Source organism: Drosophila miranda (genome assembly GCF_003369915.1).
Source record: "Drosophila miranda strain MSH22 chromosome Y unlocalized genomic scaffold, D.miranda_PacBio2.1 Contig_Y2_pilon, whole genome shotgun sequence".
Lineage (NCBI taxonomy): Eukaryota > Metazoa > Arthropoda > Insecta > Diptera > Drosophilidae > Drosophila > Drosophila miranda.
Window position 1 is genome coordinate 25,652,517 of NW_022881614.1, and position 17,653 is coordinate 25,670,169.

Below are 17,653 nucleotides of genomic sequence, written 5' to 3' on the forward strand. Positions count from 1 at the left end.
AGCAAAGGCATGTATTTGAACCGGTGACATCGGATCGTAATACACAAACCGAGATATGGATATGTCTTCCAATTGAGAGAGTGTATTTTTCAACTTATTCCACGCTGTTTCCAAATGCAGCGGGATCGACTCATCCCAATCTAGTTTGTTAAGCCAAAGCTCCTGCAATAGGATCTTGCCTTTTATGACGATAGGACTTAACAAACCAAGGGGGTCAAACAACTTTGATGTCACCGATAGTATGTTCCGTTTTGTCGCTCGGAGACCCATAACTGAATTGTCAATTTTGAACTTAAAGGCAGTAGGTAACCATGAGATTCCTAACGCCTTTGTCGACTCTGAATCCGAGATTGTTATGGGTTTGGCTGTGCTCTCAGATGCGGTGATCTCGGGTGAGTTTGAAAACCACTTAGTCAACTCAAACCCTGCGGTCTGAAGAACCTGAGACACTTCGGACTTAATTGCCCTTAGCTCCTCTACGCATGCAGCAGCAGTCAACAAGTCATCGACGTAAAAGTCGGACCCAATAACGTTAGCAGCTCTAGGGAATGAGAGCTTCGCAGACTCACTCAACCTTTTCAAGCTCCGGATAACTAAGAATGGGGCTGGTCCAGTCCCATAGGTTACAGTGTTGAGCTTGTATAATCTCAAGGATTCAGAAGGGTCTCTTCTCCCCACTATGAGCTGAAACTGACGATCCGCTTCGTTCACCATCACTTGGCGATACATCTTTTTAACATCAGCAGTCAGGGCAAACCTGTGCAGACGGAAACGGAGCAGTGTCGAGTATAATTCCTCTTGAATGGTAGGTCCCACCATCAGAATATCATTTAAGGCCACCTGTGAGGACGTCTTGGACGAAGCATCGAACACGACTCGGAGCTTGGTAGACGTACTTTGGGGCCTCAGAAGACACTGATTAGAGATTACGTAGTGTGGAGTAGAAGGAATCGTATTGTCAGTAGGAGTCATATGACCTAAGGAGAGGTACTCTTCCATGAATTCCAAGTACATTTTCTTCAACTCAGGGGCACGATGCAATCGTCTTTCAAGCGACAAAAACCGCCGTTTCGCAACCTCAAAGGAGTTGCCTTAACAATTTGGATCCGATTTAAACGGGAGCCGTACTTCGAACCGTCCTGATAATAGTACTTGAGTCATCTTACGATAGTTTTCTTCACATAGCTTGTGCTCAGGTTGTAAGGAAGCGATCCTGGGCTGGGGTACATATCTCAGTCTACTCCAGGGTCGAAATTACAGCAATATTTAATTTGCCGGGACTCCGTATTTCGGACCGTCGATGGGGGACGGGGCTGCAGTCCCGCGGACGGGAGCGATCGTAGCGTGGGACGGGGCAATTGGTTTCACCGAGAACACTCCGGTTATCGCCGAATAGCGCCTTCAGGGCCCCACCGAACTCAGAATCAATACGGAGGTCTTTACTATGCGATAATACCGACAGGTGTCGCCGAGAGTACCTAGGCTATCGCCGGACAGTACTTACGGGACCCCGCCGGCCTGAGAGTTACTACGAAGCGGAAAGGTGGACTATGCTATGCGGGAATACCGACAAGTATCGCCGAGAGTACCTAGGCTATCGCCGGACGGTACTTACGGGACCCTGTCGGCCTAAGAATTACTACGACGCGGAAAGGGGAACTTTGCTATGCGGGAATACCGACAAGTATCGCCGAGAGTACCTAGGCTATCGCCGGACGGTACTTACGGGACCCTGTCGGCCTAAGAATTACTACGACGCGGAAAGGGGAACTTTGCTATGCGGGAATACCGACAAGTATCGCCGGGAGTACCTAGGCTATCGCCGGACGGTACTTACGGGACCCTGTCGGCCTAAGAATTACTACGACGCGGAAAGGGATATCGACGAGCATCACCGAGGGTGCCTTGGCAATCGCCGGATAGCACTTACGGGACACTGTCGAACTTAGAATTACCACGGGGGGGGGGGTCAGGGATATCGACAAGCATCGCCGAGGGTGCCTAGGCAATCGCCGGATAGCACTTACGGGACACTGTCGAACTAAGAATTACTACGAGGGTCAGGGATATCGACAAGCATCGCCGAGAGTGCCTAGGCAATCGCCGGATAGCACTTACGGGACACCGCCCTAGGCCTAGGCACTCTCGTACTACGAGTACGAGAATACCGACGCGTATCGCCGAGAGCGCTTAGGCAATCGCCGGATAGCACTCACGGGACACTATCGGGCTAAACATTACTGCGAAAGTCTTTATCATACAGGGCAGGTATAGCCGAGAGGGTTTAGGCAATCGCCGGACAGCCCTTCGGGGCCCAGGGAACTACGGGGATCAGGCGAGACACCAACAGGGGTCACCGGGGGGCGCTTAGACGATCGTCGGACAGCGACCTCGGGACCCTGCGGGGTCACAAACTACTGGAGGGAATCATGCGGAGGGAACGCCGACAGGTATCACCGGGAACGCCTAGGCAATCGCGGCCTCAGGATCCGGTCGGGCTACGAACTACTGGATGGAATCACACAGACTCGGGCAAGAGGCGGGAGGAAAGGCAGAGAAGATGACGCCCCGGGCCTCCAGGTTCCCTAGTGTATAGATTGTTGGAGGTCGTGCTATGTTTCTGTTATATTCGTTACATTTCACTTTATTCTTTCTTGGTTCCCTACCTTTCGCACCGCTCAGCAGCCCGTATACACGTCTAGAGACTAGCTTACCCCTGAACTCCCACGCTTGACCCCGTCGAAAGCCTCCTCTTCCCCGTGGGTGCAGCGTAGATGCAGGATCTCCTCTCCGTAAGTGTAGTATCGATGCAGGGTCTTCTCCCCGTAAGCGCAGCGTCGCTGCCGGATCTTCCCCGTGTCACTGATAGCGTTGGCGTGGATCCGGGCCGACACGTGTTTTTACTTTTTCCAAGCCACTCGAATTTTTACGCGAACACGTCCGACTCCTACGACTGCTTGTCGGGTTTTGTTTCTTGGTGTATTCCTCCCCGTTTTGGCGTCGGTGCCGTTAGGTTTCGGTTCTTGGTGTATTCCTCGCCGTTGCTTTGTCGGTGCCGTTGGATTTCGATTCTTGGTGTATCCCTCTCCCTCTTTGGCTGCTGCTGCGTCGTTGTCGTTGGGTTTCTCGGTGTATTCACGCCGTTGCTGCGTTGATGCCGTTGATTTTCGGTCCTCGGTGTATTCCTCTCTCGTTTTGGCTGCTGCTGCGTCGTTGTTGTTGGGTTTTGGTTCTGAAAAGCCAGTGGCGTCCGCCGTGATCGCGACTTGCCCCCCCCCCCCTCCTTTAAAGAAGATAATAAGCTACGTGGGGCTTAGAGACCCCTCGGGCCGTATAATATATAAAATTAATGTCATGTAGCCTTTGTGGCCTGCAGCGTGGACGCCAGGCTTTGAGCGTCGCGTATTATCGTCTCGTGCTCTTCGGTGTCCGTGGTCGCGTTGTCGTCTTCGATGGCAGCCCCATAACTCCCGAACCAACGAGCGGACACCTGCGTTTGCGAAGCGGCCATCGGGCTCTACTTCCTCTTCGGCGTCGGTCCCCGGGCCCTGGGTTTGTTGGTCGACTGGGCTTGACGGGAGGCGGATGGCCCATTGGGGTCGACGATCCAGCCGCGAGTCCGATGTGTCGTTGGTTCGTCGGCAGGTGCCGGGACTTCAGGCTGCTGGTCCCCGCTAGGGTGTCCCGTCGTATCACCATTTGCCCCTAGGGGCCGGCTTGCCTTCCGTCTCTTAGACGCTTCATGTCTTCAGTCGATTCTAGGGAGAAAATGCCTGTCGGTTAAAACCTGCCTGTCTTAACTAGAAGTATTAATACCCTTCCCCTATCCTGCTTGAGTGGTGCGAGTAAGAAGATGTTTACATTGGGTGTAGTACTTATCTAATCCCATAAGGGGATGTATACGTAGCTTACGGTTTCGTGGGTCGCGGCCCTTACGGGGCGAGGTCGTTACGGTAGCGCGCTACCCCAAGTGGCCCTTGCGAAGTCGGCAGGTCATTCGGGTCTCTCCAGGGTCGTCGGGTTCTCTTCGGGGTGGTCCACTCCGTGGAACGCCTTTAAGTCAGCTAAACTCGCTGTTTTCCTTCGTTTGCCTTGTTGAATCTGTAGTCGAAGTTCACGGTAACTGTGTTAGTCGAGTCTGATCTTCGAAAAGGGTTGCGTTGTCGACCGGCCGCGGCATCGGCTAACGGGGCGAGTTGATAATTCGTTGGGGGGTGAGGTGCGAGTTGGTCTACCTTGACCCGCCTATGTCCTTCGGGGCCGTGGTCTTCCAGGCGTAGCGGGTCGTGATGTAGAGCGATGCTGGTTTCCCGTGGGGTCGTTCGCTCTGATTGAGCCGCACTGCTGTGCATTTCTGATTTGGCTCGCGTCGATCGTGTTATATTTTTAGCGCCGCCGGGTCCGTCTCGGTCGGGGCTTAGATGCGTTGTCCTTGTATTGCTGCTAGGTCTGGCGTGGTCGAGGCTTCGATGCGTTGTCCTTGTATTGCTGCTGAGTTTGGCGTGGTCGAAACTTAGAAACGTTGTCCTGATGTTACTGCTGGTTCTGGCGTGGTCGTGGCTTAGCTCCGTTGTCTTGGTAGGGATACTCTGGGTGGGTTTCGAGGCAGACGGACTGGCCCTGGGTGTGTCCAGCGGTGTCGCCGTCGAATCCGCGTTGCTCTGGGTGTTCTTCGAGGCGGACGGACTGGCCCTGGGTGTGTCCAGCGGTGTCGCAGTCGTCTCCGTCGAATCTTCGTTGCTTTGGGTGTTCTTCGAGGCGAACGGACTGGCCCTGGGTGTGTCCAGCGGTGTCGCAGTCGTCTCCGTCGAATCTTCGTTGCTTTGGGTGTTCTTCGAGGCGGACGGACTGGCCCTGGGTGTGTCCAGCGGTGTCGCAGTCGTCTCCGTCGAATCTTCGTTGATGGTTCTGGCGCGGTCGTATCGAATCGTGGGTTGGGTTCGGGTGGCGTTGCTGGGTCTGGCGTGTTCGAGATCCTGATGCGTTGTCGTGGATCCATTGCTGGGTCTGGCGTGGTTGGGATTCGTGTGCGTTGTCACTGGTACATTGCTGGGTCTGGCGTGGTTGGGATTCTGGTGCGTTGTCACTGGTACTTTGCTGGGTCTGGCGTGGTTAGGATTCTGGTGTCTTCGTCCGGTGGGTCACCGTTGGATTGGTCGAGTGGGTAGGAGCAGCGGATGCAGTCGCGGGACTATCGGCACTAAAAGTAACCATGCGGGGCCGAGTCGAGGATGATGTGGGGATCGGGTTGGTTTCCCGGTCAACTGCAAGTACGCTCGTCCGCATTGTCTTATGGCCTGGACGCCGCGAAGGAAATCGAGTCCCAGTATGATGTCGTCCACTACCATGGGAAGGACTAATAGAATCACCCGCGTTTCCTGTTGATCCAGACGTACCTTGACCGAAACTGCTTGCGTCACCTCCTTTGCTGTACCGTCCGCCAGGCGGACGGTAGTCCTTATATTCCGTGCGTTCCCTCCGGTACTTACTTCATGAGCGATGCGTTGAATGACGAACGACCGCGTTGCTCCCCTGTCGAGGGTAGCTGTGAGCGGTACTCCTTCGATGGTTACTAGCGCGGCGATCCTGCCTCCTTCCAAACTTAAGGGATGAGTTACTCCTGGGGGCCCTGGAGGTATGTCTCCGATCGGTTCCCTGACGAGCGGAGACTCGGCCCGTTTCCCGACTCGGATAGCCTACAGCAGTCGATCGTCCGGATGCCGCGGCGGCCACACTCCCAACAGAATAGCACTCGCCGATTCCTGCATGAACTGCTGAAATGACCATCCTCTCCGCAATTACGGCAGGCCTGGCGTGTGTTCACCGGCCGGTCTCCATCCTGGGTCACAATGCGGCTTGCCGTCTCGGCGCTCCGGGAGGGCCCGGTGTCGTCTGGAGGGGCATGCTGTGGTGTGGATAATCCGGGTCCTTGGTATGATGGCGTTCTGGCTTTCGTATTTGGGCGGTCGTTAGCTGGGTGGGTTTGTTCGCGGTCCCGCGTTGTCTCGTACGCTACTATCAATTGGGTCAGTTCCCGCAAAGTCTCGAACTCATGTCTACGGGTGAACAGTTGGTATTCCGGCCGAAGGTTCTCGTAGATCCTGTCCAGCCTGGAGTATACTGAGCTCGTTGCATCATGAGTCGGAGGTCGATCAAGGAGTCCTGAAAGGCTTCTCGGGGTCGTTGGTGACGGGAGCGGATCGTATCTTCCAAGCGCTGAAAGTATCGCGGGGGTAGAAAGTCCATGGCTTGCCTTGCATCTGGAACGTCCTAAACCATCCTTCCGCCTTGCCAGTTAGTAGCCCGGAGATGGCTCGCGGCAGTTGCGCTGGGTTTCCGCCACGTAGTATATCGTATTGAGCCTTCGGTAGAATCTTTTCTTAGGTCACGCACTGAATACCGGAGTCCTTGGGGCTAGTCACGGAAGCACGGCGTATGCACGGTTAACACGGTTGTCCAGTGGAGGCGTCCTTGGCGTCCTTGCTGCTTGGGGTCCTGGTCGATAGTCCTTGCTATCGTTGTCCTTGGAATTGTCCTTGTGGTCCTGGTCGTGCTGGGTTCGTTGATTTAAGCGTTGGATCTCGTCCCGTGTTGATGGCTGAACGCTGACTGATCACTCTGAAGGCCGGGCGTTTACTCTCCGCTATCGTTTTGTAGGCCGGGCCTTGAATGATCGCACTGAAGACCGGGCGTTGACTGCTCGCGCTGAGGGTCGGGCATCGACTCTTCTCGCTGAGGGCCGGGCGTTGACTATCCTCTTCTGGGTCTGAGTACGAAATATATAGCCGGGCTGGTTGGTCTTCGGGAGGATTCCGACGCTCGCTCGGCCTCTACCGCTCACGACTCGCTGCTCGCCGCGTACGTGTCGCTCTCTCTCTAGCGATTTCTGCCCAGCTTCGGTTCGGTTCTCTTTCTCTGCCGCCTCGCCGCGGCGCTCTCCTCCTCATGTGGGTGCAGCGGCCACGTGCTGACGCTATTGCTAGGGAGGTTAGGGAAGCCAGCCTCGGCTGTACGTGAATAATGGGCGACCTCACGTGCGGTTTTTTTTTCAGAGATATACAGCTATTCTTGTCCTAATGATTCCGACTGGCCGTGCTTGCGCATGGTACAGTCCCGATTCCCCCTGCTACTCTTTCTTCTGATCGACTGTTCCACTTAACGCCCCAAAACATAACGGAATCCCGGAGTCCCTGATCGGGCGCCATCTGTAAGGAAGCGATCCTGGGCTGGGGTACATATCTCAGTCTACTCCAGGGTCGAAATTACAGCAATATTTATAATTTGCCGGGACTCCGTATTTCGGACCGACGATGGGGGACGGGGCCGCAGTCCCGCGGAGCGATCGTAGCGTGGGACGGGGCAGTTGGTTTCACCGAGAACACTCCGGTTATCGCCGAATAGCGCCTTCAGGGCCCCACCGAACTCAGAATCAATACGGAGGACTTTACTATGCGATAATACCGACAGGTGTAGCCGAAAGTACCTAGGCTATCGCCGGACAGTACTTACGGGACCCCGCCGGCCTGAGAGTTACTACGAAGCGGAAAGGGGGACTATGCTATGCGGGAATACCGACAAGTATCGCCGAGAGTACCTAGGCTATCGCCGGACGGTACATACGGGACCCTGTCGGCCTAAGAATTACTACGACGCGGAAGGGGGACTTTGCTATGCGGAAATACCGGCAAGTATCGCCGAGAGTACCTAGGTTATCGCCGGACGGTACTTACGGGACCCTGTCGGCCTAAGAATTACTACGACGCGGAAAGGGGAACTTTGCTATGCGGGAATACCGACAAGTATCGCCGAGAGTACCTAGGCTATCGCCGGACGGTACTCACGGGACCCTGTCGGCCTAAGAATTACTACGACGCGGAAAGGGGGTTTTTGCTATTCGGAAATACCGACAAGTATCGCCGAAGGTACCTAGGCTATCGCCGGACGGTACTTACGGGACCCTGTCGGCCTAAGAATTACTACGACGCGGAAAGGGGAACTTTGCTATGCGGGAATACCGGTATCGCCGAGAGTACCTAGGCTATCGCCGGACGGTACTTACGGGACCCTGTCGACCTAAGAATTACTACGACGCGGAAAGGGATATCGACGAGCATCACCGAGGGTGCCTAGGCAATCGCCGGATAGCACTTTCGGGACACTGGACTGGCCCTGGGTGTGTCCAGCGGTGTCGCAGTCGTCTCCGTCGAATCCGCGTTGCTCTGGGTGTTCTTCGAGGCGAACGGACTGGCCCTGGGTGTGTCCAGCGGTGTCGCAGTCGTCTCCGTCGAATCTTCGTTGCTTTGGGTGTTCTTCGAGGCGGACGGACTGGCCCTGGGTGTGTCCAGCGGTGTCGCAGTCGTCTCCGTCGAATCTTCGTTGATGGTTCTGGCGCGGTCGTATCGAATCGTGGGTTGGGTTCGGGTGGCGTTACTGGGTCTGGCGTGCTCGAGATCCTGATGCGTTGTCGTGGGTCCATTGCTGGGTCTGGCGTGGTTGGGATTCGTGTGCGTTGTCACTGGTACATTGCTGGGTTGGGTAGAAAGAACTCCAAGAACTCCTTTCGGAACTCGGTCCATGGCTTGCCTTGCATCTGGAACGTCCTAAACCATCCTTCCGCCTTGCCAGTTAGTAGCCCGGAGATGGCTCGCGGCAGTTGCGCTGGGTTTCCGCCATATGAGTCGACCCTTTCTTCCAACCGCTCGATGAAAGCCAGCGCATCCGAGTGTCCGTCGAACTTCAGACCCCAATTGCGCAGTTTATCGGCCAGGGCGGCGAAGGAAATTTCTTCCCTTCCGGGTCGCGAAGTTCCGGCTTCCTCGGGGAAGCGGTGCTGGTGATTGTCACCATGTCGCCGGTCAGTCTTGGTTTCAAGCGGGCCAGAGTCGCCGTGAGCTGCGCGCGGGAACTCGGGAATTATGATAGATAGAGGCTGCTCCGCATAGATCCCTTCCTTCCGCTCTCGCTGACTCGGTCCCGGCGACGGGGACGTGTTCCTCGGGCTTCTCGGGCAGGGCGCGCTGTCGAAGACCATTCCGAGCTCCTTGATCCGTTTTTCGATGGCAGTCGGATGCTCACCGCGCGAAATAAAGGCCGAGATCCGACTGCGCAGTTCGTCCACTGTCCCCGTTTCACCGAGGCCGAATTCGGCGGCGATGGCCTGCAATTCGTCCTTGCGCCGATACGAAATCCACTGTACCCCCATGTCGAAGCACGGTGGTCGAACTGGCACTTCGAGGTCTTTCGCGTTTCCGACGGTAGTATCACGTATTGAGCCTCCGGTAGAATCTTTTCTAAGGTCACGCACTGAATACCGGAGTCCTTGGGGCTAGTCACGGAAGCACGGCGTATGCACGGTTAACACGGTTGTCCAGTGGAGGCGTCCTTGGCGTCCTTGCTGCTTGGGGTCCTGGTCGATAGTCCTTGCTATCGTTGTCCTTGGAATTGTCCTTGTGGTCCTGGTCGTGCTGGGTTCGTTGATTTAAGCGTTGGATCTCGTCCCGTGTTGATGGCTGAACGCTGACTGATCACTCTGAAGGCCGGGCGTTTACTCTCCGCTATCGTTTTGTAGGCCGGGCCTTGAATGATCGCACTGAAGACCGGGCGTTGACTGCTCGCGCTGAGGGTCGGGCATCGACTCTTCTCGCTGAGGGCCGGGCGTTGACTATCCTCTTCTGGGTCTGAGTACGAAATATATAGCCGGGCTGGTTGGTCTTCGGGAGGATTCCGACGCTCGCTCGGCCTCTACCGCTCACGACTCGCTGCTCGCCGCGTACGTGTCGCTCTCTCTCTAGCGATTTCTGCCCAGCTTCGGTTCGGTTCTCTTTCTCTGCCGCCTCGCCGCGGCGCTCTCCTCCTCATGTGGGTGCAGCGGCCACGTGCTGACGCTATTGCTAGGGAGGTTAGGGAAGCCAGCCTCGGCTGTACGTGAATAATGGGCGACCTCGCGTGCGGTTTTTTTTTCAGAGATATACAGCTATTCTTGTCCTAATGATTCCGACTGGCCGTGCTTGCGCATGGTACAGTCCCGATTCCCCCTGCTACTCTTTCTTCTGATCGACTGTTCAACTTAACGCCCCAAAACATAACGGAATCCCGGAGTCCCTGCTCGGGCGCCATCTGTAAGGAAGCGATCCTGGGCTGGGGTACATATCTCAGTCTACTCCAGGGTCGAAATTGCAGCAATATTTATAATTTGCCGGGACTCCGTATTTCGGACCGACGATGGGGGACGGGGCCGCAGTCCCGCGGAGCGATCGTAGCGTGGGACGGGGCAGTTGGTTTCACCGAGAACACTCCGGTTATCGCCGAATAGCGCCTTCAGGGCCCCACCGAACTCAGAATCAATACGGAGGACTTTACTATGCGATAATACCGACAGGTGTAGCCGAAAGTACCTAGGCTATCGCAGTACAGTACTTACGGGACTCCGCCGGCCTGAGAGTTACTACGAAGCGGAAAGAGGGACTATGCTATGCGGGAATACCGACAAGTATCGCCGAGAGTACCTAGGCTATCGCCGGACGGTACTTACGGGACCCTGTCGGCCTAAGAATTACTACGACGCGGAAGGGGGACTTTGCTATGCGGAAATACCGGCAAGTATCGCCGAGAGTACCTAGGCTATCGCCGGACGGTACTTACGGGACCCTGTCGGCCTAAGAATTACTACGACGCGGAAAGGGGAACTTTGCTATGCGGGAATACCGACAAGTATCGCCGAGAGTACCTAGGCTATCGCCGGACGGTACTCACGGGACCCTGTCGGCCTAAGAATTACTACGACGCGGAAAGGGGGCTTTTGCTATGCGGAAATAACGACAAGTATCGCCGAAGGTACCTAGGCTATCGCCGGACGGTACTTACGGGACCCTGTCGGCCTAAGAATTACTACGACGCGGAAAGGGATATCGACAAGCATCGCCGAGGGTGCCTAGGCAATCGCCGGATAGCACTTACGGGACGCTGTCGAACTAAGAATTACTACGAGGCTCGGGGGTACCGGCAAGCATCGCCGAGAGTGCCTAGGCAATCGCCGGATTGCACTTACGGGACACCGCCGAACTAAGAATTACTACGAGTACGAGAATACCGACGCGTATCGCCGAGAGCGCTTAGGCAATCGCCGGATAGCACTCACGGGACACTATCGGGCTAAACATTACTGCGAAAGTCTTTATCATACAGGGCAGGTATCGCCGAGAGGGTTTAGGCAATCTCCGGACCGCCCCTTCGGGACCCAGGGAACTACGGGGGCCGCTTAGACGATCGTCGGACAGCGACCTCGGGACCCTGCGGGGTCACGAACTACTGGAGGGAATCATGCGGAGGGAACGCCGACAGGTATCACCGGGAACGCCTAGGCAATCGCCGGACAGCGGCCTCAGGATCCGGTCGGGCTACGAACTTCTGGATGGAATCACACAGACTCGGGCAAGAGGCGGGAGGAAAGGCAGAGAAGATGAAGCCCCGGGCCTCCAGGTTAGGTTAGGTTAGGTTAGGTTAACCCGGACGGCCCTCAGCGGGGCCACGCATAGGCCAATATGGACCCTAGTTATCCGGATGGGGTGGTGTATGAACCGTCTCGGGAGCGTTAATGTGGTTTTAAAAGTCCCCGAGAATCTAGGTGTTTTTAGCATAGGCCAGCAATTCCTGTGGCGTCCTTTTGGAGGCATCTTTCAGTGATGCCAACACTGGGGCGCCCAGGTATCTCCTCCTTGCCCTTGAGAGAGCCGGACAGTTGCAGATGAGATGTTCCAGGGATTCGATAGCCCCAGGTTCCTCACATTTCCTACAACTGTCTCTGTTGGTGATGCCTAGCAATCTACAGTCCTTTCGTGGTAGGTGCAGTAGGTAGTGGCTAAGTTTCTCGTTGCGCTCCTTGCACATTATCTTCGAGGTTCTGCAGGTGGTGGTACTCCTCCACCTGCTATCAGTCTGTGCTCTAGCCTGCTTCTCTAGATCGCCTTGCAGCGTTCTGAGGGAGACAGGCACGTTCTCGGTTCTCCTATTCTCCAGACCGACGCCTTCCTTAGCTAGTACGTCCGCCGCTTCGTTTCCTTCGATGCCCTGGTGGCTGGGAACCCAATAGATCCGCACTGTCTTTGTCGTGCTTAGGATGTCTAATGCCTCCCTGCTCGCCAAGACACTTCTGGAACTGACCGCGGACGACTGCATGGATCTTATCGCCGCTTGGCTGTCGACGAATAGGTTGACCGCATCGTGTGCTCGTTCTGTGAGGAGAGCGCCCTCCGCTGCTTTCCCGATGGCAAAAACTTCTGCCTGGAATATGCTGTATTGGTCCGGTAGCTTATACGACAGCCTTATCTCAGGGTCAGGGCCCGCTCCTACTCCTCCGTCCATTTTGGAGCCGTCTGTGTATATATTGAGGTGCTCAGTTTGGTCCCTTCCAATTTTCCAGTCTTCAGGTCCCAAAGATGTGGTTGTTTTGACGTCAAGGCAAGTTTGGGGGATCATGTAATCAGTTGATCTGGTCATTTCCCTGCCGATTGAACTATGCCCGTATCCTTGTGGCGATAGATTTCCTGATGCTATGAGGCGTTGTGCTGCCTTTCCCGCAATCATGCGAGCGTGAATGTCCAGGGGGTCGATTCCGAGTACAGTTTCGAGTGCTTTTGTTGGGGTTGACCTCAGCGCCCCTGTAATACAGAGCAGAGCCTGTCGCTGAGTCTTTTCCATAAGCTTATGGTATGTCTTCTTTTCAGTAGCCTGCCACCACACTAAGGCTCCATACAGCAGAGTTGGTCGCACCACCGAGATGTAGATCCAGTGCATTAGAGCAGGTGACAGGCCCCATGTGCTGCTGAGCATCTTCTTGGATGCATAAAGCGCAATGGTAGCCTTCTTCACCCTTTCCACTACATTGGGCCTCCATGCCAGCTTGCTGTCCAGTACTGTGCCTAGGTATTTCACCTGTGATTTTGCAGTCAGCCTAGTTTGGTCAATTTTCGGGGGGGTCCATATCGGTACCTTGTACCTCTTGGTAAAGAGGATGAGGTCCGTCTTGTCCGCGTTGATACTGAGTCCAACCTCTTCCGCCCACTCACGTATCTCCCTGAGTGTACGTTCCATTAAGGAGCTGAGGGTCGATGGACATACACCCGTAATAAGTATGCATATGTCGTCTGCATAAGCTGTTATCTTTGGGGCCTTCCTTTCAAATCTCTTGATGAGGTCGTCGACCACCAGATTCCACAGTAGTGGCGACAGGACTCCACCCTGAGGTGTGCCTCTGTGTGCCCCTTTTACCATGGAAGCAGTGCCCCACTCCGATTGCACCCGTCTACAACTTAGGAGGTTTTTGATCCAGACGTTGATTGCAGGGTGTATGTTATTCGCTTCTAGGCGACTTGTTATTGCGGTTGTGGCCACGTTGTTGAATGCTCCTGAGATGTCCACAAATGCTCCCAAAGCATACTTTTTGTTGTGAAGGGCGCTCTCGATGGTGGCTACTAGCGAGTGTAGTGCCGTCTCCACTGATTTCCCTTTAGTGTAGGCGTGTTGGTTTGTTGACATCAGTCCCTCTACCTCATTCCGGATGTGCAAATCCAACAGCTTTTCTAGTGTTTTTAGTATAAAGGAGGTAAGGCTTATAGGTCTGTAATCCTTGGGACTCACATGGCTGCACTTTCCTGCCTTAGGGAGGAAGACAACTCTCGAGGTTCTCCATTGGATCGGGATATAGCCCGTACTTAGGCATGCTGAGTATATTGCGAGTAGCCATGGGGTAATAACCTCTTTGGTCAACTGCATCATGGCTGGGAATATCCCGTCCTGTCCTGGTGCTTTTATGCCCGCGAAGGAGTCTATGGCCCAGTGGATTCTCTTAGTGGTTAACAGACCTATTGGAGGGTTCTGTTCCTCGGTTGCTAGGTCCTGATGCTCCTTGGCGTCAGTGACCTCGGTGCATCCAGGGAAGTGCGCCTCCATTAGTGCTGTTAGGGCTTCTTTACTGCCCTCTGTCCACTGTCCGTTGTCTAGTTTTAGTTGGCTCTGTACTGTGGGCTGCTTTGAAAGCAGCTTCCGAAGCCTAGCGGTTTCGGGCACTTTCTCGATGTTGGAGCAGAAGTTTCTCCACGAGTTCCTTTGTGCCTTACGTATTTCCTTCTTGTAGCTCCTAAGTAGGATTTTATATTCCTCATTGACAATCTCTTCGTTCGCTTGTTTGGCTATCTTGAAGAATTCCTTGAGGTTGTTCCTTTGGAGAGAGACATCTCGGTTCCACCAGAGTGTCTTGGACCTCCTCTTCGTTCTCGAGGGTTTGCACGATGCATGGTAGGCGTTCAGTAACTCGTTGGATAGGGTCTTTAGGGACTTCTCTATATCCTCCGCGGATTTCACTGAGCCCGGATTCGCGAGCTTCGAAGTAGCTGTCTTTTTAAACTTTGCCCAGTTTGTGTTCCGGGGGTTTCTATAGACTGTTGTCTTCGAAGGGTGTTTGAATTCGCACTTGAACTGAATGTACTTATGGTCTGAGAAGGATGGTCTTTCGAGGACCCTCCAGCTAGATACCGTAGTACTGTTTCCCGTTGCAAGTGTTAGGTCTAGCACGTTGGATGAGGTCGGACTTACGAAGGTGTGCTCCTCCCCAACGTTTGCTATATATAGATTAGTTGCTAGTATAAAGTCTAAGAGTGACTCACCTCTGTCATTGATGTCGGTGCTTCCCCACACATTGTGGTGGGCATTGGCGTCCATTCCGATGATAGTTGATAGTTTTTGGTGCCGGCTTCTGTCACCAGGCTCCTGAGTTCGTAGGGTGGTGCGGGTCTGTCGTGAGCCATGTAGCAGGAAGCCACCAGAAGGCGCTTTTCCTCACGTTCCAGCATCACAACCGTCAGGTCATCCGTTCTGTAATGAGACATAAGGTAAGCATGGATTCCCTTTCGTACGAGTACGACGGTTCTGTTCCTGCTTACCGATGTTGAGTAGAACAGGTTATGATTTGAGGACTTAAGTCCGGCCACTGAATTGCCTGTCGCAATCCAGGGCTCCTGGACTAGAGCTATGTCGGCGAGCCCTTGCTCCATGGCGATGAGGAGCTCCGCCGACGCTACCTTGCTTTTATGCAAGTTGAGCTGCAGCACACTCAGCATGGGTGGCTGGCTCACTTGCACCTGACGGGTTGACTACCAGCGTCAGGTCACCGTCTTCCTCTTCTTCGTCTTCAAGCGCAAGACCCTGGGCGGCCTCCACGATGGACTCGAGACCTAAGTCCTTTTGCACCTCGCCTGCCTGCTGGGTATGCTCGTCCTTGTCCTCAGGGTGGCGCTTTTTGAGGCGCAGGTAGACGCTACCCATGCCCCACGCCATCTTCCCGAACTTGGGGTATAGCAGATCCTCTGCTTCCTTGTTTATTTGGAGGATCACACATTGGCCCCCCTCGTTGGGTAGTGGGCTACCAATGTGTAGGATCTCCCAATCGGCCGTTGGCACGTCCGCGTTTTGCCGCCGAAGGAGCTTCAGCGCTCGGTCCCCCTGGATTGTGATGGGGAAGAGTACCTTCGCCTTAGGCTTGGACGGGATAAGCTCCCGGTCCACAACCTCCAGCTTGGCCCCCTCCCACATCGCCTTCAGTTGGCAGACCGTACGCGTCAGCCACCTTAGGGTTGGATCATCATTGCACTTCAGGATCTTAGCCCCATTTAGCCACCCAGCACCATCGAACGTGGGCATTGGGCCGCGGGGTCTTCCTCCATCTGTGCAAAAAGTGCGTCGACGAGACGTGCGTGCACCAGCTTCCACTGTGCCGCTGACATCTTGCCGTTTTCCTCGCTGCGGTCGATGAGTGCCACGATCAGATGTCGTTTGGTCACATCGCTGACCTTCGCTTTCGGCTTCGTTGGCTTCTTGGCCGCTTTCGGTGGAGGGGCTGCACTCTTGGGCCCGCGTTGCCGCTTGCTCGCAGGAGTGTCCTTAATGGCACTCTCAGTGGAGCGTTGCCTCTAGGTGGCATTGCCTTACTGGCATATTCGCCATTCGACGCCCTCATCTGTGGCATCTGAGAATAATGTAGCCGACCCTCCTCTACTCTCTGCTCGGCCCAGGCTAGCTTGACCTTCGCCTGGGAGATGTCTGCTTTACCTTGCAGCCGGCTTTTGATGTTGAGGGCCGCTTTGTATTGCGCTTTGGCCTTCATCCCCTCCTTGGAACGCTTCGGCCCTTCCCTAAGCAGGGAGCCGGTGCCTGGTTCCGGCGAGCGGAGAAGGCTCTCTTCATCCGTCCTGCTTAGAGAGAGCACGCTCTCCAGATCCGTGTCTGTATCGACTACGGCATCTGTGCGGCTCAACTTGCAGGCTACGGAGTGAGTTGTTTTTGTTGTTGTTGTTGTGGCAGTAGCTTTACAACTGACCTGGCCTGCTCCCGCCAAGTCTGAGGGGTGACCGCTGGCGACACGCAGAGAGGACTGCTCCTCCCCGTGCCCGCCGGTGGTAGCAGTCACGCTTTCCACCGACGTTTGGGTTGACATCCCAACCCGTGCTTGCTCCTTCTTCGACTCCATAGTTGGCCCGAGGGTCCATACTGGTTAATATTTTTCGGGGGGACCACCCCCTAGCGTTTTAGGCCTGACCGCCAGGCACCTCTAGCCATGGCCCTGGTTCGGTTCCCCCGACTTTGAATCGGGAAGACGCCGGACCATAGCCTTAGCTAGACACTGCATTACCCCGGACAGAGCAAGCGACAGTGCATTACCCTTGTCCGGGGTAATGCAGTGTCCATTGCCCAGCCGGCACCCTCGTGGAGGGTTCAGCTAGAGGATTTTCGCCAGCCTCCAGGCTCCCTAGTGTATAGATTGTTGGAGGTCGTGCTATGTTTCTGTTATATTCGTTAAATTTCACTTTATTCTTTCTTGGTTCCCTACCTATCGCACCGCTCAGCAGCCCGTATACACGTCTAGAGACTAGCTTACCCCTGAACTCCCACGCTTGTACTCGTCGAAAGCCTCCTCTTCCCCGTGGTTGCAGCGTAGATGCAGGATCTCCTCTCCGTAAGTGTAGTATCGATGCAGGGTCTTCTCCCCGTAAGCGCAGCGTCGCTGCCGGATCTTCCCCGTGTCACTGATAGCGTTGGCGTGGATCCGGGCCGCCACGTGTTTTTACTTTTTCCAAGCCACTCGAATTTTTCCGCGAACACGTCCGACTCCTACGACTGCTCCCAATCGACTTTTTTCCTTCCACGTTTTACCAGCTCAGAGCCGGCGTTCTGCTGGCTCTCCGATCCAGCGTCAGCGTGGGCGGCTAGCGTCGTCATCTTCCGCGGCGGCAGAGGGCTGGCGCCGTCGTTCGGCGTCTACGCTGCGCCGGTGACTTTCGTCTCTCTGTCTCGCTGCTGGCGCGTCGTTACTTCGCTTTAGTTTTCCGCGTCTCTCTTCTGCCGTTGCTGCTGTGGGCTTACTGTTCAGGCGCTTCGTTGCTGCGTCGACGCTGGCGGCTTATCTTTTCGGCGCTTCTCGTCTTCGGCCGTCGCTGAATTGATGCTGTTGGCTACCGTTTCGGCTCTTGGTGTATTTCTCTCTCTCTTTGGCTTCCGCTGCGTTGTTGTTGTCGGGTTTTGTTTCTTGGTGTATTCCTCCCCGTTTTGGCGTCGGTGCCGTTAGGTTTCGGTTCTTGGTGTATTCCTCGCCGTTGCTGTGTCG